This window comes from Podarcis pityusensis (assembly GCF_964106645.2).
Source record: "Podarcis pityusensis genome assembly, chromosome: 3".
NCBI lineage: Eukaryota > Metazoa > Chordata > Lepidosauria > Squamata > Lacertidae > Podarcis > Podarcis pityusensis.
The window spans coordinates 58,763,760-58,788,555 of NC_138026.1; the positions used below are offsets into that span (position 1 = coordinate 58,763,760).

Genomic DNA, 24,796 nt, shown 5'->3' on the forward strand with positions numbered 1-24,796 from the left:
ACTATGCACACAACTATTGGAAGAAGAAAGAAGCTTCCTGAGACGTGCACAAAGGTGAACACTTAGGTGCTATTTTTTTAAAAGAAGAAGAAGAAGCATACTCTGAATGAGATTATATTATATTATTTGAGATTATATTATATATTTGAATGAGATTATATTATATTAAGCCTTTCACTTCACACAACCAAGTTGTCCTTTGGTTTCTAAAAGGCAGGGTGCATCATACAGACACTAACATTTCATGAAATACCACAGTGATAACTGTTTCATATGGGGGTTGTTATAAAAAGACATTAGGTCATCTAATTATTGCAGAAAGACTAAAGAACTAAAGCTCTGAGCTCTGGAAATGCTAAAGATTAAGTGTTATAGTGTGTCTTGCTTCACAGTTCCTTTGATCAGTACAAAAACCCTTCTTAGTGAGCAGAAATCTCTTCATTTATATTCTTCTCATGTTAAATGTCTTCTTAATGAGAACATTTGTACTGAATGGAAACTAATTTTGGAGAAGCTAAAACGTACATTCACATCCAAACAACAATTAGACCCCTGCTGAGGGGGGTGGGGGGAGCCCTAAAAGGTATCTACAGATGAGCGAATACTACAGGAATAATAAACTGGAATTATCCTCTTATAACAGTCCCTCTCCTCTCCTCTTCCCAGTCATATTCTGGATAATACATTTTATTTTTGGTAACAAGCATTACATGTCTTCAGCAATTCAAAAGTTCTGATAGACATTTAACTTCAATTTTTTTTAAAAAAAAAATCATTACAAATTTCTTGCACTGTGGAAGATGAACATGGAAATTTTTAAAAATGAAGCTCTGTGAGGAAATGAGCCCAGCTCCAAGCTTCTAATTTCAGGGCATTCTATAATCAATTCTGGTTGAACAAGCGAGACCTGCAATAACAAAATGTTGCAGGGTTGACTGCCTGTATCTGGTGTTCCAGCTAGTCTCCATTCCACCTGCCCACCCCTGTTTACTGTCCCACCCTCAACCATCGGCATTCTGTGTCCCCTAAACATGGTTCAGTTCTCATTTGGCTGTTTCTGAGGTTTCACCTCTCTTACAGTTTATTTTCTAAAAATTGCTGCAGTTCTGCAAAACTTGGGATATCCCTGAGCCTGTTAATAACCTTCTTGCCAATGGCTGGTGCCATTTTGGATACACATGGGTCCAACCTCATAGGAGGAGTTTGCCATTGGTGTAGAGGATTCAGTCTGTGTGAAGTCAGATTCAAATGTGCAGAAATAATTCATGTCAGTCTTTCCCAGACAGGGTCTCTTCAAACTGCAGATAGAAATTGCATACTTGTGCATTCACAGGCACAAAAATACGCAGGGAGCGTTCAAACCTGTAAACCTGCAGTCTCAAGTGGACAATCAAGGATTGTACTACAGACCCTTGGCATTCTGAAATAACTATAAATAATTATAATTATACATGCCACAGGACCTCTGTTGCTATTAGCAGCTTCCTGACTTGAAAACTGCATGTTAAAATTCAGTGGAATTTAAAGCACTTTTGCCAGAGTTCCAAACTGTGCAGGGAAAAACAGCTTTGGAGGTGATAGTAGTGGAGGAAAAGAGGCCGGTGGAAAAAGGGATAAGCACACTTTATCCTTATCTGTTGCTTCTCTGTTGCTTCTCTCCCACGAAGATGCTTCGAAAAAACTGGTCATCAGGGTTGTGCTATGTGCCTTTGTGTCCATTTGGTAGCTTGTCCCTGAATATTGGCTTTATGCATTCTGTCTTGCTACCTCTTGCCCCTGCATTTTCAGCCTCAGAACACTTCACTGTCATTTTTGGATACGTAATTAGCAATTGCACCTGAAAGCACACAGGGGAAGCTGCCTTATACTGCATGAGACTCTTTGTCCATTAAGTCCAACATTACCTACTCCAGCGGTATCCAACATGGTGCCTTTCAGTTTTTGTGGCCATTATTTCTTTATCCCACCCTTCCTCCCAAAGCAACCCAGGCCATCAAGCAACAAAGTAGCAAAGCAGTGCTATGAAAAATAAAAACTTTAAAAACAGAGCATCTAAAAGACATTAAAAAATGACAACTCCTGTCAGCTCCAGTCAGCATGGCCAATGGTCAGGATTGAGCACTTCCCATAACCGGCTACTTGTTTTTGCGCATTTTTAAACTAGTGATTGGACTTGCACTTTCTGCATGCAAAGCATGTGCTTTCTACCACTGAGCTTTCCCATCTCTTCCTGGGCTAGATGCCAGCCTCAGGCAATGAGATTTCTGGTTCTGCCTGGAAAGTTGTGTCCTCATTTTTCCAATTCACAGTGCACTGCTTCAAAACCAATCCAAGGACAGACCAGCGTTGTGTGAACCGAGGTTCATAATGAAAAGCTATGAAGAGTCCTCCTCTCACTGGTGGCTTCCTGCTGGTTCTCTGCTACCCAAGGTAATTTTCATCAAAGCGTTTCATATTTCTAGTAAACACTTGTGTGGGATGGTGCCTGTATCGGATGACTGGATGGTTGCCATGGAGAATTAAGTGTGTGTTTTGTGAACAGTGCAGAAGTAAAACCCCTCATTAAACAAAGCTCTCAGCTGCCAAGTTGGAAGAGGGCAGAGTGATTATGTGCAAAACAGGTTGAATTGTAAACATGGATGGACAAATCATGGCCCAAACATCATTTAACAAAGGTCAAATGAACAGTATTTGCATTGTTCAACCCTATGACATATATCTTAAAATATAGGTACTTTTGGCAGTCATCAGGTACTACGTGTCTGAGATGTATCACTACATAGTGTAGGCATGGAGGAATGTCACATGACTAAATGCTCCTTCATGTAAATAAATAAATATCCCAATACATAGAAAACGTAACGTGCCAAGGAGGAAGCTAATCTAGAACCCTTATCCCTGATAATTAGTTTTATTTGTGAAAGTTTGCTTAAAAAGTTTGGTATTTATTTATATGCAGCATTCTTCTACTTTTCCTTGAAGTCTAAAGCAGTACAGCCAAGACACAGATTTACCTCACTGGTAGGAAGTAGGCCTCAGTATCAAAGAATATACAAAAATAAATAATTGCAGTGGGACCTGCTTTTTCACATGGCAGCTCCTTTCTTATTCTTGGGAGAAAATATGTGTATTCTTTCATATTTATGAAGGTGAACTGGCCCACTCAGTAATGATTTTGGTTTGTTTCCACTCTTGAAGTGCTACGTCCTCATTCATTGGTCCACACATAGCCATTTTCAAGAGGGAACATGGGTACTGAATAAATTATCTTGCATTTGTTTTGGGATTCTGTAGAATTATAACCAGTTCTCTTCTGCCACTATGTTTGAACAAGTTTTCAGTGAATATACAGAAAGAAGACTTTCATAAGACTTCTCTCCTGACTCATAATATTGGTGCATGTGTACTGATGGTGTCTCAAAAACATGCCTTATAATTTTGACTCCTGGGAATCACATTTCTCTGCAACAGCTATGGCAAACAGCTGCTTAGAAACCAGCCCCACTCTACTCAGAGGAAACAGGAAGGATTTTAGATCTGGATGGCTGACAACAACTGCATAAAAATGTTTGCAAGCAGTTGCAAGATGCAATTAGAGAATGATATGCCATTTTAGGATCAGAATTAAAGCTATCTCATATTGACTCAAGCTCCACACACCTGGGATATTGTACCTTGTGATCAGGGATGATAATGTGCAATGCCACAAATTGTGCTTGCTTACAACTTCCCCTCCATATTGCCACAGGAGTGCAAAATGTCCTGCAAAATTTAGAAGTCAGAATTTCTATATGTCCAATAAGACAAGAGAACTGCTTTCTGACCAGCAATCCACCCACCAGTTGTCAGACCCAGTTTTTTAATGCTCCAGTAACTATAGGGCACTTGTGTCCTTAAACCACAAAAATAAGCAGTCTTTTGTGCATTTATTATCAATGAAACTTCATTTAAGATAGTGTTCCAAAACTCCTCCACCACTGGACAGTTCCACCACATATGGCACCCTCTCTAATACAATTATGAGCCTCCTTCCTCACCCTAAAAACCCAGATTGAGTTACAGGGCCATCAGTATAGGATTGTTAATAAATTTTCCTTCCCCACGGGCACAGAGTGCAGGTGTTTCCCAGTAACTCCCTCATAGTATTGTAGCATGGAACAATTTGAGAATTACTGTACTAAGGCATGACTCTTACCAATGTATGTAGCAGTGCATAATAACACAAATGGAAAAGTCCTCCAGTTGTCATGGGTACCACTATTTCAAAATCCCAAAGATTACTGTTCAGAAATGTTTTCATCCTTCAATAAATTATACAGATAATAAATGTGCATTATATAGTCAGTTCTCCGATTCCAGAGGCACTAAGCTGCTAGGTTGTTGTGAAACCCCTGACTGGGAAATATGAAGCTTTGTTAAATGAATCAGTCTTGTGGCCTATCTAGCCCAGGATTGTTGCTCTATAATTGGCTGTGGCCCTCCAGGTCTTCCACATCCCTTCCTGCCTCAGCTCGTTTTTTGTTTTTTTTAAACCAGAGATGTCATGGATTGAACTGGGGATCTTTAAAATGCAAAGCATTTGCTCTGCTCATTGAGTTACGGTCTCTGCCTAGTTATTCTTATCAAACATTCTCCTTTAAATTACACTAAGAATGATGGGGGGGGGGAGCTTTGATTTTTGAATGCAAAAATACAAATAAAACTTCCTTTGAAGATAATTATTAAATTACTCATTTTCCCCGTGAAGTTTGAAGCAAGATTTTAACCTTCACAAGAGTCATGTGAGAGAAGTGAGACTGAGAGAGAGGGAATGCCATTTGGTGGGCTTCATGGCCAAGTGGGGATTGCATCTGAGTTTCTGTCAGGAGTGGGGGTTAGGAGTAGATCAGCAAACAAACAAAACAAAACAAAACAAACCCACAGTATCAGTGCAGTTAGCTCTTTATTCAAGAAGACTTATGTTGGCTCAGGAGGCCAGGCCTAGTGAGCACAGCAAGTTGTCCCAGTAAATCTTGCAATTGTGAGGACTGAAGGTTCTCACCTTCCCACAGTTGTCTCCTCCTCCCCTGCGTCCTTCCCAATCAACCTGAGACTCTGTTACCTTGTCTGTCTCTGCTCCTTCATACCTCTTCTGGTTCTGGGAGACCAAAGGGGAGAGGAACTGGTCACAGCAGGAGGGGAAGACACCCTGGTTTCTTTACCAGCCTGACCCATCTCTGCCTCTTGGCCTCCCCTCCTTTCCAGCCTCTGCTTCTGCCTCTGATTTTTGACTGCTCTCTGCCACAGACTCTTCCTGCTCACTAAACCCTGTTACCTCTTCAGCTTCTGACACCTCCCCCTCCCAGTCTGCTCTCTCTTCTCCCTCTGACCACTCACTGTCATCCCATCAACAATCCCCTGGCTCTGAGCCTTCTTCCCCTGGGCTTTTCTGGGGGGGGGGGGGTTCCCCAGCTGGTGCCTCTCATCACTTCTCTGCATCCAGCCAGTCCATTACAGTTTTCCACATATAAGCCCAATACTCTAGTCCAGGGACAAGGAACCTCTTGCCCTCTGATGTTGTTGGATGACAACTATCATCCCTGACCATTTGCCTGTACTGGTTGTGGCTGATGGAAGCTGGAATCCAAACGCATTTGGAGGGCCACAGGTTCCCCAGACCAGCTATAGTCATTGCACTACACCAGCCTTCAGAACTAAACGGTGCACATTGCCACAATTCAGTGGTGATTACATTCAACAATCAGCTTCTCTGCCTTGGTCTTTCGTTGTTGTCATAAATTAAATAAACTTCACATAACCATTAAAACACACTTTGTTCAAGTGTCAGGTATGCCTTTTTGTGGTATATTCCACTTTTGTGTAGGGTGCCAATCTGCAGTGTTGCCAGTAAGCAAGCGAGCAAGATTGCAAGTGAGCAAAATTAATGGATTAATTAATTATAGTTCTACCCTGCTTTTCACATGAATATTGAGTATCTCCCGAGTGGTTCACATTGATTTTTTGTTTTTAATGGTGAACACACCCTGTCCTCGGGTTTATAAACTACAAAACAAGATACCCAAGGAAAAGAAGTGAAGTCAAGAGAAATGAGATCAGTTTAACACTGATAGAACCAAGTAGTGAGTTGTAAACTGGCTATTTTATCCAGCTGGGGCCAGGATGATCTTTCTTGCTGGTGATCTTGCATGGATAGAGGTGCTGCAAATGATCCAACAGCTCTTGTTCATTTTTGATGTATGAGAGCATCTGTTAGTTGGAGCCAAAATTCCACAATATGGGTGCCCACCATCAAACACACATTCTGGTCCTGCTGCTAGATGGACTCACCTCATGTCATATCCTATTCAGTGATCTTAACTCATGCAGGGCAGGTAGGTAAAAAGGTAACGGACCCCTGGATGGTTAAATCCAGTGCCTATGGGGTGTGGTGCTCATCTCGCTTCAGGCCAAGAGAGCCGGTGTTTGTCCACAGACAGCTTTCTGCGATCAGCATAACTAAACTGCTTCTGGCACATCAGAACACTGTGATGGAAGCCAGAGCACACAGAAACACAGGTCAGGGCACATATGGGAAAAGGTATGTCCTAGACCAGGCCCCATTTAGATCTATAAATCATTAATTTAGCATGGAAACTAACTAGCATTCAGTGTGTTCTCATAAGGTCAGTGTTATATGCTATGTGCAGTTGGCCCCAGTCAAAAAAACATGCTGCTACATTCTGGACAACCAGTTCAATCCAGGTAGGACTGGGAACTATTCCTGCCTGAAACCATGGAGAGCAACTGCCAGCTAGTCTTGACAATACTCAGCTAGAAATGCTAATAGTCTGACTTGGTATAAGGCATTTAGTCTCCCATCTGCAAGGAAGATCTTGCACATGCTAGGGCAGGGAAAGAACACTTTTATACAAAATGTGAGAATTATGTGCTTCATGCTAGATCCAAATATTATGCCTGCGTAGAGAGGGAAGGGAAAGTGTCTAAAAGTATGTGGGTAAAGTAACATCCAAGTGACAGAACTGGGCAATTAAGGCAGTGAAACGAAGCATGCACATCTTCAAACATGAGTGCAGACTAGAGTTAAATAGTGGATACCTCTTCCCAGTTGTTTTTGTGTGTGATGGTACTCACCAGTCTAGAGTACCATCACCTCCTTTTTGTTTCCTGTGGCAGCTATTTTGAGCCAGCACTCACAGCACTTTGATACATGTACAGTACCAGCACTTCATTTTTTACTAAAAAAAAAATAGCACTGCCTCTGCCATTTATTCTCCGCTATTATCTTCTTATTTGTATCCTGCTTAAAAGTACAGGTGTCTATCTCAAACTATGGATGCAAATCAAATTAATGTGCATAGCTCCAACAGCACTTAGTAAAACGGCATGAAGGCATGCTCTGAAAGCATCATATGTTGAGTTAAATAGATGTGGGTCTGCTCGGTGACTGACTGGATGAGGAACTGCCTGAGAACCATCTGTGCACTGCCTCGAGTTCAATGATAGAAGAAAGGTGAAATGAATTTAAGTGAAGAAAAGTGAAATGAATTTAAAAATCCAGTGTAGACTTTTTGGATGGGCAAAATGGGTTCATTCATTCTGCAGAAATCCTCTCCTCCTCTGACTATACCTGTTCTATATATTTAAATAACATATACACTACGGAACTATGGCATCCATGTCCACATGGTTCTTGGATCACTTATTCCGTATTGTTGATCTTGCATACTCAGCATTCAATGTCCAGAGAGTGAATCTTCTTTCTGTGATTTCCATCGCACAGTGTACTGTGTCAAAGCAATGAGAGGGCCCAGCCATGCCTTACGAACGAAACATATGTCTAGCTTTGCATGCATAAATTCCTCTCGATGTCATTTCAGGCCGTGGGCTTTTCAGCCTGGATGCACACTTTGTTTCTCCTGATCCTGGTGTATTTTAATGCTTCTGCATGGTGTGCTGGCTCGCAGCAGAACCCCTTCTGTCACGATTTGCTGCATCCAAGTAGTATTAAATCAATCAAGCATCACTAGTAGATGGCTTTAGGGTTGGAAACGTTTCCAGGTGAAACGCTCATTTCATTGCGTGCTGAACCAGACTTGGCCAATATCTTACATTGCACATACTGAAATAAGCACATTTGTGGTCATTTTGTATGTGACATGGAGGACTTGGAAACACCTGACACTATAGCAGCTGAGGTTGCCAACTAGGCTGAGGGCCAGGGCTGGGGGAACTAGCCTGACTTTGCTTTTGTCTCTACAACATAGATTTGATCTTCAGAAATCAGCAGGTGAGGCTTTCTTGGCAGTGAACTAAACACGTTCACCTGCTAACTGCTGCCAATCAAATGGCTGGCAAAGGGACAAGGGAAGGTTTAAACGTTGGCAACTTTAGGCAGTACAGATCAAAGTATATGGCCATGGGAGTGCTTAGGGCTCCACTGAGAGCACTAAATAGTATTTAGTTACGCATTCATAAGATTTATTACCTGCCTTTCACCATAAATTCTTAGGGCAGAATGCAATAATATAGTCTAGAGTAAGAAAAACAGAAAAACTATAAAAAGTAGTATCTATCAAAAGTTTCAGTGGCTAGTGGATATGTGCAAGTGACTCGGTCTTGCACACATTCATAATTTTATGGAACTCCCAGTTGAGGTCAGACAGGCCCTCTCCTTCTTGAACTTCTGGCATCTAATTTCTTCCATCCTTTCTTTCTTTCTTTCTTTCTTTCTTTCTTTCTTTCTTTCTTTCTTTCTTTCTTTCTTTTTTTCTTTCTTTCTAGCAGGCTTTTTTGCTGAATTCTGATTTTATAATTTTAACTGATTTTCATTCTCATTTTACTGAGTACACCGTTTAGAAATGATCGTAATTAAGTGGTATATAAATTGTTGCATTAAATAAAAATAAATAAATATTCTTTGTAACATGGGAGAGCCACACTTGGCAGAGGCCTCCTCCTCCGCCTTTTGTTTAGTAAACTGTGTAAGTTGCTACCATCAACACAACTAGATTGATTTTGGATCCCAAATAATGATCTTATTTGTAACACGCCTATTCACTTCTATTTTGGTAGCCCCAAGGCCTTGAGGTTAGTTGGGGCAAACATGAGTACTATCTTCATCTTGAGGAATACCAGCTGTGTGACTTAAACTTCCTTCCATGTGTCAGGATAGAGTCAAGACGTATGTGAAGAAAAGAACAAAAGGCCCCACATTGCCCTGGCTCCTGCCCAAGACCAACAGCAGGTGCACTTCCTTGTAAGTAAAGGAACCAAGCTTTATTTGAGCAGTTTGACAGTACTATCTCACCAACAGTAGAAGGCCAGGAATCAGTCCGGATGCACTTAGGCACCAGCGATGCAGCAAGCATCAAACCAACTTAGGAGAGGAGTTTCAAGCTTCCCTAACACAATTCAAGGAGGCAGCCAGGGGTCAGGATTCCAGCATCAGCAGCTGCCATCTCAGACTGCACAGGACTATGAAGGCTTCCCCACAATCAGTCCTGCCTACCCATTACAAATTTAAACAAAGGTGGGGAAAGTCCAGCTACTCATGAGAATACCTATCCTGTGGAGAGCTCCTATCCTGAAGCTGGGCACTCCTTCCTGGGAACTGGGTCTTATTCTGCCTCATGATGTGTTGCATTCCCTTGGAGACCACACACGGCAGCTCACGGTTTCTCTTAGACCATTGAGTTGAGCAACACTTTCTAGAGTAATGGCATGCCTAAGTTGTGCAATCAACCCCACATCTCCATTATAAAGATTAGAGGGAGTAGGCTGGAATACCTTTATACTATGGGTCTATACTGCTCATTTGAAAGGAAGTCTCATTTGTTTCATCCGTTTGGGTTGAGGTTGCAGCCTAAATGTCACTGTATGGTGGGACAGCTCCACACAAACTACTTTGTGAATTTTGTTCTGGTTACACATCTTTATCATTTTCCTTCTGAATCAACAGTCCTGAGTCTCTGATCACAAACTTTTCTCATCTTCAAGAGAAAGCTGAATATTTTCAGGTTATTCTTCTATCTCCTGGCAACAAGCTCTTGACTAAACATGGAGCAATTCTCTACACGTTTCCTTCTCATTCTAGCTGATTATAACGAGAACTGTGGTGTTTTTGTGAAGATAAGAACCCTTCTGGATCAGAGCAAAGACCTACCTACTTCAGCATCCCCTGGCCTTTTTCACAGTGGCCAGAGGTGCCTAGGAGAAACCCACAAGCAGCTGCTGTTCACTGGGGAACGACAGTCTCTACATCCTCTTTCACCTCATACCCAAACATCTTTATGTCTTTGGCCTTTACCTTCATCCTCTTGGTTTTATTTAGTTTAGCTCTGCTCTATGAAGCAACCCACTGTTGGTGGGTGATGAGTGGACAGGACAGTAGTGATGAGGAGGAGCCAGAGTCGCTGCCTCTCCCTCTGGCTTCCATCCCCACTGTAGCTGCTGGCTGCTTCTGCTTCCTCTTCAAACTTGTGATTGTTAACTTTTCACTTACTACCCATCAGCAACAGTCCTGGCATAGTAATTAGTTTCTGGAGACTCCCACCATATGCTGCGTTGGTTTGCTGGATAGCTAATGTATTTCCCAATTAACTAGGTCCTCACATGTGGCCATCAAATAACTAAGAGTCCCTGTGTTCCACAATGTTGCCCCAGCATGCAAATACAAAGAAGAAGCTGCTGGAGACTGTATTACAGATGCAATTCTAGCTACAAAGGCAATCCTAAAGTGGGACTGTAGAAACTGCGTTAGCAGCAAAGTGAAACCAGCATAATGTGCAGCTTACAGTTTGATCAAATCGATAGATCTGCCAAGACAAATCATCGGAGACTCCTTCTACTGGTCCTTGCATTCTTTATGATGTGTGCCACTTTGACAGCTTCCATGAAATGTGGCATGTTAATAAGCTTGCTTTGAATGATGCTAGGGATGTGCCTTTTGGGAAACGAGGACTGACAGAAAAATCAAGTGGTTTAATGGTGAAGTTCATGAGCCATAGCCTGAAAAGATAGCAGGCAGATCACAGAACAGTATCCTAGCAAATGTTCTCTAAGGATATTTTATTGGTGAATTGTCCCTCCATGTACACTGAGTATAAAGCCTGCAATAATGGTTGTTTTTAAGAGCTGTAACAAGAATTGCAGTTCCATGTTGTTTTGCCATGTATTGCTTAGATTGGATTGAATGTTAGTCTTTAGTGTTGGCATCAAACTCATTTCTGCAAGATCCTTTAAGCAATCTTCATTTTATACTGAGAGTTAATCCCTAATAAAGACCAAATGGCTTTTTAGCATGGATGCACCATTCCCTTCTTAAATTCTTGAAAAAGGGATGCTAATCACTACATGTGCTTTTGATGAACTGGGTTACAGTGAAATGCATACCAATGACGAACCATGGCAGCATCTCAGAATCAAAGACCAGCAACTGACAACCCCAACAATTTATTGAGTGGGGTGATCAAAGAAGTATAAATGGCTAATGCTCTGGGCAATTCATTGTTTTCTTCCAGCATTAATACTTTCCGTGGGTTGCTTCACTTCCCACACTTGAGCAAGTGGTGCTCAAAGGTATACTGCTTCTGATTCCAGTGAGTTGGAGAAAAATCTGAAAGGGGAAGTCTGCTTTTTACATTTAGGCTCCCCACGTGATTTAGAACATGACTTAGATTTTAATAATGGTGGGAGGGGTGAACACCCGAATAGGTTTCTTGCATTATGTATGTGTAAAACAAAAAAAGATCCACTTTATTAATTTCATTTATATACCACCTTTATCTTCCAAGGATCTCAAGGTGGTGTATATGGGTCTCCTCCTCCCCATTCATCGTCACAACTACCCTGTGAGGTAGGTAAGTCTGAGAGATGGTGACTGGCCCAAGGTCACCCAGTGAGCTTCATGGCCGAGTGGGGATTTGAACCCTGGTCTCCCACGTCCTAGTCCAAAACTCTCACCATTTTGCCACACTGGCTTTTCTCAATATTGTATGACTCTTTGAGGGTTGGAAAAGTAAGATGAAAGGTACCCCTGAGATTTCATGACAAGCTAGATGCAGAATACATATAGATTGTGGCTAACATTGTGTTTTCATTGCTTCCCAAACGAGCTGTGAGAGCACACTGGGTGCAGAGTACAGTGGTACCTCGGGTTACATACGCTTCAGGTTACAGACTCTGCTAACCCAGAAATATTACCTCAGGTTAAGAACTTTGCTTCAGGATAAGAACAGAAATTGGGCAGTGGCGGCGCAGTGGCAGCAGGAGGCCCCATTAGCTAAAGTGGTGCTTCAGGTTAAGAACAGTTTCAGGTTAAGAACAGACCTCCGGAATGAATTAAGTACTTAACCCAAGGTACCACTGTAAACAGAAAGTGTGTACACAGCCTAAAGTTTCTGTAAAGGAAAAGTGGCAATCTTATTAAGGATAGGGTGAGAGACCAAAGATTAACTACAACAGCAGTTCAGCAGTGGAAGGAAAAATTAATTAATTAGTTAATTAATTAAAATGATTGGACAAACTTGTTTTTATGGACAGACATTCTGTACCTTGAATTAGTATACAAACAGAAATTAACAGACTAAACTTTTTCTACCAGCACGAAAATGCGGTGCTGGCGAAAACTTCACCAGTTGATTTCTGTTTTCATTATGCAGTTATTGAAGCCCTAAAGCTGTACAGGTCTAAAATGTGGTGTTTTCAGGGCTGGAGATTGAAATAGGTGATTTGCTGGGCCTCCTCCAACAGACATGAATCTAAGGAAACTATTTCCTAAATTACAAAGATAGTTAAAGGAACCAGAACAGGGCAGTTTTCAGAGGATTTCACTGTAACAGGAGTGACCCCCACCACCAGTCCCTTGGCAAGAGCTTGACACCTAATCGTGCATCTGTGCCTGCCTGCCAGCCCTGCCAGTGTTCTGCCAACACTAGTCTGATTGAAGCCTTCAGCAGGTAGGGAAAATGCCATCCTCACTGAAATAAATGGTGCTCTAGCTCCCTGTGACTCTAAAATCTCAACGTGAAATGTTAATGAATGTTCAGCCATGCCCAATTCTTGTTTAGTTGCTGGGAGCTCTAGATTTGATCAACAGAGATGGGAGAGAGACATTTAGAATGCAAGGACATGTTCACCTCTGCCTTCAGCGAGGCTTGGCAGACCTTTATTAAAGCTGATGGATTCCTTTGATTGCCGCGGTCTTGGTTGTCATGAATGTACAAAACTGTGCCAACTCAGAGTGAGAAGGCAAGGGTTTGTGTTAATAGGGTTGGTTTCCCTTGGTTTCTAACAAGGAGAGCAGACAAGCAAATGGTAGCTGGCTATGCCAGAAGCCAGTTCAAGAAGACATAAGCAAAGATTTGGATGGAGATTTGTCAAAAGGACAAAATCTCAGGATTGTGGCCCTCATGCTGAAAAAGCTGTCCCTCGAGTTGATCCATAAATACAATGAAGGTAACTTGTCACAAAATAAATACAAAAGATTAATTCTTTTAAGAATATATTTTGCCAGTTTCAATCAGGTTGCCAGAGAAGACAAACCTAGCACTGTTATCCAGCTTTGTTTCCTTTACTGAAGTGCACTGGGATGACATTGGCAGAGCGTAGCAATGCCCTGGAGTGCTGTTACTGTATAACTAAAAAGTCACATGAACTCATTTCCTTCATTCTTTTTTGCTCAGAGCAGGCTTGCCAAGTCAGGGGATTTTCCTGAGACACAGGCTGAACACTACGATACCTGTTCTGGAGCTTTCTCTTGTGTGCGGTGGGGAGTACACAACATTGCAGCCTAAATTAGTTCACACATATTGATCTTCCTACATTCTTAACCAAACTTAGGTATAATTCAAGCAGGTTATAAAACAGGCAGGCTTGTTGCCACTGTTGGGAACCCACCTGATATGGGTGACACCAAAGGTGGATAGCTCCTTGTTTGGGGTGTGAGGAGGATGAGTGCAGGATATTGGTTTATCAAATTTACATACAATATATTTAACTGTCTTTCCAGAATCCATTATCAGAAAGTTTAGTTGGCAGTTTTCTTGGCTATTGTCTTAACATGCTTTAGTCCAGCTGTGTACACCTTATACCTTTAAAGCACATTCAAAACACATTTCCTCCGTCAAATAATTCTGAACACTGCAGTTTGTTAAGGGTTGCTAGAATTGCCAATCTGTGAAGGGTAAACTACAGTGCCCAGAATCCTTTGAGGGAAAGAATGTAGTTGTAATGTGCTTTAAAGGTATAGCATGTCATTCAGCCTTAGGCAGAGCAGCTCTGCGACAGAGATAGTAGCGGATGACGCACTCTGAGGTGTAATGTAGTTTACTTAGCTGTTGAATTCAGGCAATCAATCTCTGAACCAGCATGAACTCTTTTAAGTGTTTTCCTTTCAAGAAAAAAAAAGAGACACCTTGTGTACTTGTAAAATGTTTGGTTTGTCTCTGGAGGATTTGTCTGTAGCAGTTCCCATTTTCTCACCATCTGACACTGAAATTGGCTTTAAGGAACTGGTTTGTTCTGCATCTGCCCCGTCCCTGATTAGCCCTCAGCTTCCTGATTTCCTCATATATGAGTGCTAGCAGGTCATGAAACACAATCCTCTCCTCTCACAATGTCACTTGTTTATGCTTGCAGTACCAAAATGCAGATAAATCTTCCTAAGGCCCAAGGGAGTCTTGCTTTCTCTCTCTGAATGTGTGCATAAGACTGTCGAAAGGCAATGTACTTGTGTGCCAATGTGGAGAATGGGAGGTCTGGGCATGTGCCCCATATCACCATCTAACTCAACTAGCTGGTGAAGGAACCACACGGAACATACAAAGGGAAACCGGTGCTTTGTCATGCCCTGGTAGGTTTTGCTTAGGCATTGAACCTGCATTATTTCTTGTTTATTACATTTATATCCCATATTTCCTCCAAAGAGTTCAAGGTGGTTTACATACCTCCATTTCCCCCTGTGATGTAGGTTAGGCTGAGATATAGTGACTGGCCCAAGGCCACCCTGTGGGGTTCATGCCTGAGCAAGCATTGAACCTTGGACTCCCAGATCCTAATCTGACACCCTAACCACTACACCAGGGGGCCTTTGTATTAAAATAGGGCTGGGCAGACTTCAGATTTTCTGGTTGTGCATTGTTGTTGCTTTCTAGGACCCCAAGATCTACCAATAAGAGCCTGGTATAAAAGCCATACACATGAAATTAAACAATTCTCATCCTACGACTTTGTTTTGAGTACCAGAACTCATAGCTTTCCATTTAAAAACAAAAACAAAACCCAGCCCTGGTTACCACAAGCTCTCTTCATTTCATCAATATAATTTGGGCTGGGATGGGTGAAGAGAGTCATTTTGCTGTTGTTAATGTGAAGCAATTGGGAGTCAGAAATCCATTCTGCTTTACTGTAAATCACCCAGAGATCACCTGTCCATATTTTCAAAGTCTAATTTATGAATATGTACACATACAGCAGGGACGCGGGTGGCGCTGTGGTCTAAACCACTGAGCCTCTTGGGCTTGCTGATCAGAAGGTCGGCGGTTTGAATCCCCATGATGGGGTGAGCTCCCATCGCTCAGTCCCAGCTCCTGCCAACCTAGCAGTGCAGAAGCATACCAGTGCAAGTAGATAAATAGGTACCGCTCTGGCGGGAAGGTAAATGACGTTTCTGTGTGCTGCTCTGGTTTTGCCAGAAGCGGCTTAGTCATGCTGGCCACATGACCTGGAAAAACTGTCTGCGGACAAACGCCGGCTCCCTCAGCCTGTGAAGTAAGATGAGCTCCACAACCCCAGAGTCGTCTTTGACTGGACTTAACTGTCAGGGGTCCTTTACCTTTTTTTAACACATAGACCATAGTCACATTACTTTTTATTTTTATTTGTTTGTCCTGCTTGATGCTTTGGAAGGGGAGGAATTTTTATTATTTCTGACCTTACACAACCCTCGTTTATTTTGCAACCCTACTTTACAGCACCACTGTGTGTGCATTACATCTAGATTTTGTAGTGCATGAGTACATGGGAGCACCTGCCTATCTTCAGGACTCTTTTTTGTTCTAAAAAGCAGGCAATTATTCCAAAAGGAGGAAATGAATTGCCCTACTCAGCTTTCAGCATTTGGCTTGGGTGCTGGCCATTTTGGGACATCTCATGGGAAGGGAGTTTCCAACAAATGGTTACTTTAAAGGGGAGAGAAAGGGAAGATACTGGATCTTGAGATGACTGTGACTACTGCAGTAACTATTGCCCTTTTGAAACGTAATGATGGCCCCTCTCCTTGCTAAGCAGTTTTTCCATGCCAGCTGTCTGTGTCCAAGGCAGCCATTTGCTGGCATGCAGAAGTTGTGCAAACATGAACCAGCTGACAGGTGAAGAGCACTTGAACTATGATCCCAGCCGTGTGGAGCATGTAAGCAGGAAAAAGCTTCTCAGTCTGTGGCCAGTGTTGACACAATTAAGTCAGCTCTTACCGTGCACTCACGTGAAACTTTTATTTCTTCTTATATCCTTAGGCTGGGGAAGCCTGACCCAAGGTCTTGCCCAAAGGTTTCCTTGCTGAATGATGCTGCTTGGTATGTATTATTGGTAGTGATTTGGAAAGCTTCTGTACACAGTAGATATCAGCCAGATGTTCATGTTTCTCAGTTGTGGGATGGCTTCCCTAAGCAACACAGGACTGCTTTCAGAAAAAAACACGGAAGGGCAACCCCAGCCCACCCCCCAAAACCAACAACCAGTATGGGCAAAAATGAAAAGAATTGGCTGAATTAACAGTAGAACAGAATAATCCCTATGGGAATGTTCCTTACCTTATCTCAGGCCAGGTTGACCCATGCTGAATCCTTGGTGGCTTGCGTGTCAATGTGGGCATGGCCACTGTAGAAGTGGGTGTGACAATTTCTAAGGGTGTGCATGGGACAAAAACCTCCAGTCATAATAGAATCAGAGTAGGAGACCTGCAAGAGTAGTCAGTAAAAAAAAATCCATTATTTTTGCATTAGTTGCAAATATTACTATTGCATTAGTACCTCCCCCAGATCTGCTCAGGGGGGTTGAGAGACATCCCCAAACATATTTATAGGGTGTTGGGGGGGAGGGGGACCTCTTTTTTGCACAATAAAATACACTCCTGATTATTCGTTTGTGAGCAGGGTTAGTATTCAGCACCTTTTAAATTTAGCGACAAATGACAGCCTCAGTGGGATTGATTCCACTTGGGAGCTCCCAAGCAGAGCTGATCCCTGCCAAAAGGAAGTGTGGACAACTCTCACTAATAGCTGAATGGGTAGAGAAGCCCTTGAAAACAATTGCATCTGTGCTGATTTATTCATGCTGATTACCGTATTTTTTGCCCTATAGGACGCACTTTTTCCCCTCCAAAAATGAAGGGGAAATCTGTGTGCATCCTATGGGGCGAATACAGGCTTTTGCTGAAGCTTGGAGAGCGAGAGGGAGTTCCCGCGGGGCTCCCCACGCTGCCGATAGCAGCCTGCTGCCTGACGCCTGGGGTGCCCTGAAGCAGAGCGCCCCGCGCGCCGGGCAGACATCCGCAGCGTGGGGAGCCCTGCGGGAGTTCCTGCGGGGCTCCCCACGCTGCGGATAACAGCCTGCCGCCCGACGTGTGGGGTGCCCTGAAGCAGAGCGTCCCGCGCGCCGGGCAGACATCCGCAGCGTGGGGAGCCCTGCGGGAGTTCCCGCGGGGCTCCCCACGCTGCGGATAGCAGCCTGCCGCCCGACGCGTGGGGTGCCCTGAAGCAGAGCGTCCCGCGCGCCGGGCAGACATCCGCAGCGTGGGGAGCCCTGTGGGAGTTCCCGCGGGGCTCCCCACGCTGCAGATAGCAGCCTGCCGCCCGGTGCGCAGGATGCCCTGAAGCAGAGCGCCCCGCGCGCCGGGCAGACATTGGCCAGCCCCACAAGCTCGGGGGACAGCGGGGAGGCGCAGCGCCGCCATCCCGCTGTTCCCCGACCTGGTTTTGGGGGGGAAATAAAGGAAAAATTTTTTTCCTTTATTTCCCCCCCCCCCAAATTAGGTGTGTCCTATGGGACGAAGCGTCCTATGGGACGAAAAATACGGTATGTCAGTGCTGCAATCTGTTAACGTCTGCATGAACTGATTCTAACCGCCAGAGTATCAAAGTGGTTCTTGTGGCACCTATCTAAAGTGAGTGTTCATTCCTTATGCTGGAACATCAGACAACTTCTGCTGCCTACCGGCCATCACAACAATTATCCCCAAAGTGGAGGGTGGAGAAATGAGGCTATTAAATCAGGGGAAATGTCTGAGGCATGGTAGTGCTTGTCGGATTTGGCAGACCAGGGACAAATTTGATGGTAATACTGATGTGCCATGAATTTCTAGGAAACAGTGTATGGCATCACTCCAACTTGTAGACTTTTCCTCTGCTACAGTATTTAAGTTTAGAATAGCACATGCATTCATAATACTTGCTGACAGTGCAAGATTCAGAGAGCACCTTTGATGTGTTTATATGACATGAGGTCTCTGAAGACATGAGATCATAGTGTTTTTCCTCTGAGTTGACTCATATGACATATGTGACTAAGGCAGCGAAGTGAAATGCTGTAGGGCTTCTGTAGCTCCCCTTGGGTATTCTGGATATTTCAAGGTTATCGGGGGTTACACAAACAACATCCTAGAAATTGCATCGTGCAGCCCTGAAGTTGACAAATGGATAAACCAACCAAGGTGGGTGACTGCACAGGCTCCTGAAAACTCATCAGGCACTAATGGGGGAGCTCTGTTGTCTGAGTTGCACCTTGAGTTCAGTTGTTGTGAGAGAGGGAGAGGAAGATAAATTCTCTCCACCTCTGCTCCTCTCTTTTCAGTTTGTGATTATTTGCTGTGAAATTATGGAACCACTATTGCATTTTTATTCACCTTCGGTAAGGTCAATGAAGGTAGATTTAGAAAGCACAGAGTGTGAGTTTTAATCCCAGATAATCTCTTTCCCATCAATTACTGAAGTGTGTTTGACAGAGGACAAACGGGAATCGTGTTAGGCATACAGTACCCCCCCCCCTTTTTAAAGAAGATGTTTTCAAACACAAGTGGAAAAAATAATCTGATATGAAATTGCTAATGACTCACTTTGGTGTAGCTTGAAATGGTGGAGCACTTAGGCAATCATGCTGAATGTGATTTAGCCTACTGCATCCTAATAGCTTTGGGGTTTTTCTGTCTCATAGGAGCTTATAGACTTGCCCTGTGCAAAAGTTCTCTTCAGCAGGCAACCCTGTCTGGACACTTTCATGTACACACACCCACACATCGGATGCGTTGTGAATTAGTAGACATTTAGTTATTTACTAAATGCAAGTCAGCAGCACCAGACGACCCTGTTCAGCTAGGCGCTGGGGTGGATTTCACCCTGCGCCTTGCAGAGCCAGGCCGATGCTGCCGATGGGTCCTGCACTCCTTGACAACATCCAAAGACCCTGATCTAGGTGTTGGAGTGGATTGCAACCTGCGCCTTGCAGAGTCAGGCCCAGGCTGCCATCCACGGCCCAGCACTGGTGGCAGCAACAAACAGCTCTGGATCACCCAGCCCTACCCATTGCCACCCTACCACTTACCTGACCTGGGGGTTCTGGATCGCGGGCTCTCCTGGTCGAAATGGGAGCCTCAGCGATTGCCCTCTCCCACTAGAAACACACCCAGGCTGCTCCAAGAAAACACACGGGGCAAAATGGAGCAATAGGCCCTGGCAAGCTGTCCCCTTATCCGCTTGTGGTTGGCCAAGCGGTGAGCCATCCAATCAGGATTATTATTATTTTTAATGCTTTCCTCACCTTTACTTTTCACTTCCCTCTGTGGTCCCCTAGTCTCGTGCTATGGCCTCCCATTTACACATTTTTTACCTGTGGCCTCCTTGGAATATGGCCCCTGGTTGGGAAACACTGCTCTAGAGGCTATTGAAGGAGGGAGAAATCCTTCCAGGATGATGCAGGCAAGTACATTATGAATTAGTTCTTTCAAGCAGTAATATGATGGAGTCACCTTGATGCAGTCACACAAGGAAACTGCGCAGTGTTCATCCAGAGATCCCATCTTGGGATCTGGAATCTGGAACTTGTGAAGTTGGGAGTGCTAGGGCAGACCATTTTCTGCAAGTTTGTGCATTCTTGTATAGCCATTCCTTTGCATTTACTCTAAATGAAAAATTGATATAATGCATTCAGAATGTTTCAAGCTACTAAAAAGGCTCCAGTTAATTTCAGTGTGGTGTGTACAAAAAGAGCTTCTAGTGGCCTGTACATAGAGACTATAGATATATCAAATTCAATTCACTGACTATGTATTTCAACCTGTTATGTAGACCAGAATCATGTCAATGCAAAATAAATCCTAATCATACACATTGAAGGGGCACTTTATTCAAACAGTGATTTCAAATAAAAGTTAAGGGTCCTTGTGGCTAAGCTTATACTTTCAGCTCCCTGCCTGGTTCCCATTATCTTTCAGTGCGTGCCAATTATTTTCTCTCTTTTTTGAAAATAAAAACCAACAGTTTAATTTTCACCTGGTAGCTGAAGAGTACAAATTCTGTGTCTGAATGTAAAGAAAGATGCATAGATAAAATTATACAACCGTGAAACACTGGAGGTACAGGGAAGTATCTGGGAAGAAGAGAGACTCTTTTTTTGAGTCACAAATCATCACACAATAATAGTTCCACAGAACCTACTGTACATTCATTTCTACCTCAGCCAAACATTTACAGTATGTCTCTATTGGGCCAGCAGGTCCAATAAAACCTAACAGCTCTCAACCGTTGAAAAACACGTATGCTTTGCTCTTCATTTTTTAAATTAGGGTTACAGATAATATTTTTGGGTGAGAGTGGTACTCTAAATCAGAGAGCTAGTCATTCACAAACCATAATGGATGACCACCATGCTGTTCCAAATACATGATCAATGTGACAATTAAGAGCTACTATTGCCAAAACAATGTTGGTGACGTGTGGAAGTCAGTTGGTAGTTCACCACACCTCACCAGTGTGATGTCTCAGCAGAGTAGGCAGAGCCCCAGCAGAGTCTTCAGAGATTTCCTGCTCCCAGCAGAACAGCTTCTTCCAGAGTTAAGGGGAAACTCCTGTCCCACACAGTTCCAAGGAACAAAGTGTTTATTGTCTCTAGACACAAGACAAAGCTAAACACTGCTATCTACTGTATACAGTTCTTCTGATCTTTGAAGTACAGATACATATGTACAGCTCCACCAAGACTATCACCATGCTAGCTATGTAGAACTTCTTTCCCTGACTCACACAGATTCAGAGTCAGACCCTGACAGCAAGCAGGACAGGATGCGACAGCAGACACATAATGAAAGCAATGCCCTAGAGACTATTACACCCGTCTCTGCATTCCTGAACCAATGGGAGGGTGAATGACTCAGCATCATTTCCTCAACCTTGCTGGTGTTGCACCTGTTCTCTTATCTCTGAACATCCAGAGAGCATGTTGGGGATGTGCTTCTAAAGACATGAGTCCAAACAAGCATGCTGTAATTTAATCCATTGCTCACATTACATCAACAAACAACAACTGCCCCAACTTCCCCCAAACAGAAGTTTCTTTTCCATGAAGAACTTCCTGTACAGAGTGATCTGGAGCCACCAACGTTTCAACATCTAGAGGGCTGTAAGTTTCTCAGTGCATAAAGTCTTTGCCTCCTCCCCCTTTTAAAAATTTGAACTAGCTGACAGCACCTATCAAATTTTGATGTGCCTTCCCCATTCTCCCTTCTCTGTGATGAGGCAATCGCAAGCTGAGCACAAGTGATACAGGTGGCCTGACATGACTTGGCTTTCCTATTTGCCAGGATCCGCCATGTACAAAGTTGGGTTAGAGGAAGCAGGTGGTTCCATGATCTTAGGCACCTTGCACCTTGCACCTTCTCTATTTTGGTATCCAGCACTTGTTGGCACTTCTGACCCCCCTCTCTTCATGGGGCTTGAAAATTTGATTTTTTTTTCACTTTGACTTATATATGTCTGCAAGGGAGCATTCTCCGCACACATTCCTCTGCATGCTAATAGTTGTGTGGCTAGAAACAGAATTTTCAGAAGCTGTCAGATTTCTCTTCTCTTTAAACCTTTAGTCAGCTCTCCCACCCTTTAAAAATGTCTTTTCAGCAGCCTTTTCTTGATCATAATAGAAGCTGCTGAAGCGTCTCATGGTTCTGTCTAGAAAAATTGAATTAGTTCCTTTAAGCTGAAGTAGATAATTCTGCTCTGAGTACAAAAATAGATATCTATTTAACAAGAATAAAAAAAAAAATCAGCAAGCATGTGGCTGTTTCTAAAGAGGCATATGTTCAGGCAATTAATTTTAAACAAATTGAAAACTAAGGCTGAGCCAACTTGAGGGGAGGGGCATTGTATGTGGTGAGTTTTGGTTTTATCCTCAGCAGAAATGCCCCTTTTCAGATTTGAGATTTTTATTTTTTAAAAAAAAGATGATGGTGATGAACTTAAAAATTGAGGAAAGTGGAGGGAAGGCACCAACCAGGGGCAGCTCTTCTCATTTCACCATCTGAGGTGCTGCCTCACTTACCAGGGTCACATGGCAGCAGCTTCCAGCAAGATCTCACCAGAAGCCACTGCTTCTGCTGCACAATATCAACAGCAGCAGAAAGGGAGGCATTGCTTCATTGGGTTCCACCACCCGAAGAGGCTGCTTCAGTTTGCCTCATGGGTGGGCTGGCCCTGGCACAATCACCTTAGCTGGAGTTGGTCAATATAATATGAGTCGTACTGAATTGTCCAAAGGTAATCTAGTCCAGCATCCTGTTTCTTACAGTACCCAAACAGTTGGCAGTTAAGAAGTCTCCAAGTAGCACATGAGGACAAATAGCCCAATCCTGCTGCTATCCTCTAGCAACTAGTACAGTGGTACCTCAGGTTACATACGCTTCAGGTTACAGACTCCGCTAACCCAGAAATATTGCTTCAGGTTAAGAACTTTGCTTCAGGATGAGAACAGAAATCATGCTCCGGTGGCGCAGCGGCAGCAGGAGGCCCCATTAGCTAAAGTGGTGCTTCAGGTTAAGAACAGTTTCAGGTTAAGAACAGACCTCTGGAACGAATTAAGTACTTAACCCAAGGTACCACTGTATTTGGAAACATGCTGGCTTTGATCTTGGAGGGAGGATATATCTGTCATGAGCGATTAGTAGCCGTATCCTCCATGACTCTGTCTATTACCCTTTTAAGGGTGTCCCAAGTTGGTGGCCATCACTACCTCTTTTGGTTGTGCATTGCATAGTTTAAGAACACACTCTGCATGCTTTTGTGTGTAGTGAAACCCTGCCCACAACACACACCATTTAGCTTCATTGGATGAATGCGTTCTAGTATTATGGGAGAAAGAGAAAGACCTGTCTTCCCAAAGCCTGTCTTGGGAAGGAAAGAGAGGAAAGATGACATTTCAAAGCCTAAAGCAGGAAACGCAGTAAATTATATAAACACTTTCAAGATACTACACGACCCTCCATTTGTCCCAGGTGGTCGAAGTCATCTAGGATAATGTCACAGCTCATCCATTACACCCTCTCTAGCAGCAAGAGTTGCTGGAATCCATCTGGGCTAAGAGGGATTAAGGGTGCTTCCAGATGGGAGTTCATTGTGCAATCAGTGCTCCTTATGCATGCATCATGCAGTTTTTAATCATCAAAATGCCAGCGCGTACTTCTTCTTCTTTTTTTTTTTTAGATTTAATCCATTTTGCTCTACTGTGGAAAATTGGTGCATAACGATAGCCCGTTCTACATCTGCAACATTGCCAAAAACTCATTAGCTATTGGGCTATGCGTCTTGGTGGCGGAGGCATTCTGCTACATGTGCAGAGACATTTCTGTGGGTGGCCTCTGACACCGCACAGCAACTTCCATTTTCTCCTCTCTGTACAATCTGGCCATTTTGCTTCTGGAGGCCAAATGATACCACGTGTACCTATTTCCACTGTTTGCAGGATGGGGACAGCATCTCCAGATTTTAGCAACCTGGTTAGGAGAGTGCTCTCTCTCAAGATTTCCACAACAGTACATCTAAGGGCTTACCCTGGAGACTGTAATCATCAGGCTTTAAAAAATATTATTATGTATTAATTTGTGGGTTGCCTTTTACATGATTTACAAACATACAACTAAAAAGGCTAAAAATAACAGCACAAAAAAGTGAAGATAGGATAAATACACAGTACTGCTTCATTGCACTTCTGCGAGCCTTTGCCAGATAACTATCACTTGTACAAGACCCCAATATTAAAAAAATTAAAATGGGCATTTCCCCTTCCATTTTGCCCATTAGGAAGCGTTATAAGTAATAGAGCAATGCAACCCCCCCGTTGTCTGAGTTTGTCAAGAGCTGGGGCACAGGAATGGGGGCAGAAGTGGAGCGTGGTGCTGTGGGCCTGGAGGTGGCAATTCCCATTTTGCTTTGGGTGGTGAGATGGGGTGGGCTGCCCTTGCACCAGACAACACTTCAGCCTCACAGGAACCATTGTTTTAGGAATCTCCGTTGTTCTAAAATGTGTCACCAACCACTTGAGGGTTTTTGAACAAGTGCCAATGGGCACCACCTTCTTTTAGTCCTTTCTCTCCTCAGCTCAAAAAGGGACGCGGGTGGCACTGTGGTCTAAACCACTGAGCCTAGGGCTTGCCGATCAGAAGGTCGGCAGTTCGAATCCCTACAACGGGGTGAGCAGCCGTTGCTCAGTCCCTGCTCCTGCCAACCTAGCAGTTCGAAAGCACATCAAAGTGCAAGTAGTT

The 24,796-nt window shown here is 43.4% G+C and overlaps 1 long non-coding RNA gene across 1 annotated transcript in view; it reads left to right on the plus strand.

Moving 5' to 3' along the window:
* LOC308473924 overlaps nucleotides 1-24,796 on the plus strand; it is a 35,232-nt gene continuing 10,436 nt past the window's right edge. Inside the window, exons 1-3 of the long non-coding RNA XR_013984407.1 lie at nucleotides 1-54; nucleotides 2,310-2,430; nucleotides 16,512-16,571. This is a non-coding gene — a long non-coding RNA (uncharacterized lncRNA). The remainder of the gene's footprint in view (nucleotides 55-2,309; nucleotides 2,431-16,511; nucleotides 16,572-24,796) is intronic.